The sequence below is a fragment of the Sinocyclocheilus anshuiensis genome, unplaced genomic scaffold, assembly GCF_001515605.1.
Source record: "Sinocyclocheilus anshuiensis isolate Anshui unplaced genomic scaffold, SAMN03320099.WGS_v1.1 scaffold870, whole genome shotgun sequence".
NCBI classification, from domain to species: Eukaryota; Metazoa; Chordata; class Actinopteri; order Cypriniformes; family Cyprinidae; genus Sinocyclocheilus; species Sinocyclocheilus anshuiensis.
The window spans coordinates 2,512,119-2,514,436 of NW_015540842.1; the positions used below are offsets into that span (position 1 = coordinate 2,512,119).

General features: G+C 35.5%; 1 protein-coding gene across 1 annotated transcript in view; it reads right to left on the reverse strand.

Annotated features, from left to right (window-relative positions):
• LOC107687553 (procollagen C-endopeptidase enhancer 2-like) overlaps nucleotides 1-2,318 on the reverse strand; it is a 17,716-nt gene that overhangs the window by 14,369 nt on the left and 1,029 nt on the right. The window lies entirely within an intron of this gene.

Consider the following 2,318-nt stretch of genomic DNA (forward strand, 5'->3'; position numbering starts at 1 on the left):
AGGCCGATATGGCTAGGAACTATACTCTCATTCCGGCGTAATAATCAAGGAACTTTGCTTATGCACCATGGGTGCAGCAGGCGCAATGATATTACGCAGCGCCTGAAAATAGTCCCCAGCTAGGTAACTTCTAATGGAAGGCATGCTCCCTGTGCAAGTAGGTGGTCACGTTGGTTATGTTGGCGGAAGTTAGCCTATTTTCCGAAACTCTTTGGTCATTTTTGAGCAAAATGCTAACGGTCTAATCAGATTCAATGATCTATGCTAAGCTGCAGCTAAAAGTGCTACCGCCAGACCCGGAGATTGGCTGAATGGATTCGAAAACGATAAAACTCAACTGTTTAACTCTAGGGGAGTTGGAAAATGAGCCTATTTTCAAAAATAGTGGAGTGTTCCTTTAAAACACTTAACATACAGACACATTCAAACTTTGATTAGTGATAAAGTCTGTTTTATCTTTCTGTCTAGATTCAAGCTTTTTACTTGGTAAATAATGTGCAGTTCACACTGTGTCTGACAAATTTTCAGCATGTACTGTATTCAGTGAAGAAGTTCTGTAGATAAAGTACATTAATTATGAATGCAGGTGTTCTGTGGATACATTCCTGGACATATATCACTTTAAGAAAAAAGGTACAAAAGCTGTCTCAAGCTGAGGCGGTACATTTTTTAAGAAGTACAACTCTGTACCTTATTTACCCCTAAGGGGGTATATTGGTACCTTAAAGGTACATACTAGTACCTAAAGTGTACATATGAGTACCAAAATCATACATATCAGTACCTTTTGAAAGGGTACAGCAGTAGTGACAGCTTTTGTACCTTTTTCCTCTGAAAGTTTACTGCAGATGGATTCAGGGTTGCCAGGTTTGTGAAACAAAACCAGCCCAAACGGACCCTTTTCACAAGACTGTGATGACGCATTTCAACGGTCATCAACAACGTAAATCCTCTAAATGTTTTAATTTTTTTATTTTTTTGTTTTAAATGTATGTACATTTATAACACTATACTTTTTATTATATCACATTTGTAGCAAATTACGGAAAAAGTAGTTAACGCAAATGCGAGGGTGTTTCTAATGCAGCGTCTATGGGAGGGACGGTAAATGTGTCATCTTTCTCTCTTGACTGCCGTTATCAGTCTCTGTCAAAAATTTTTTTTCCTTTGATTGAAAGTCGTGTAAACACTATTGCTTAGATTTTCTTTCGCTATTTGAGCAAATGGGAATGCAAACAATATATATTTGTGGTACTTTCCCATCCACTGCTCTCGAAGTAAACCCAATATGACGACTTCCGCTGCTGAAAAACCTGGAAATGTGTAAAAGGACTATTGCTAATCAAAACTAGGCCAATCACGTTTTTTCCGCGGTTTTCCCTTGCGTCAAAATAGCATTTCGCTCAAACCCGTGGACTACAAAACAACCCACAGCAACAGTGTAAAAGTAGCAAAATGGCAACAGTGGATGGATTGTGGATTAAAAACATATAAATTCATATGAGGCACTTTTTTATTTAATTTAATTAATTTACTTTTTATGTAGAAAAAGTATGCATATTCTACAGCGGGAAAAGAACCTACAGCGATGATGTCACTACATTTGCATGGTGATTGGTTAATTCTGCCATACTGACTTCTGATTGGTGTTTTTTTTTTCTTTAATCTAATTAACTTAACATGGCAACGCCATATCATGTTTTATTTTTGCTGCAGTATTTAAAGCCTAAAACTAAATCAACTTTAACACTATTCTTTACCAGGCACTGATTTTCTTTCAGAAAATGTACATATGGTCAGTGTTGGGGAAAGTTACTTTTCAAAGTAATGCATTACAATATTGCGTTACTCCATAAAAAAGTAACTAATTACGTTACTTAGTTAATTTTTATGGAAAGTAATGCGTTACGTTACTTTTGCATTACTTTTTAAATCTGGACAGGGCTTGCTTGTTTGATTTTAAAATAAAAACGTTCTATTTTTGGCAAATATAAAAGCCTTTTCACACCAAAAGTGAAATGAATAAGCCTCAGGCTGAAGGGAAAGTAAATTTACGTCCGTACAGTAGAATACAGAAGAAGAAATTTAAACACACTTCAGCAATAAAAAAAGACACACAAATGTCTGTCTAGAGTAATTTTTGCTTATTAGTACGGTTGAACTGGATCATCGAAGGTCAGAAGCAAAGACATTGGTTAATAGAATGGGATTAAATACATAAAGCATATTTGTGTTGTTTAAAATTTAATTATTGCAGGTTTGTGTCATATTCTGAGTTGCATTATTTTTATTCATTTTGAGGAATACTGAATCTGTTT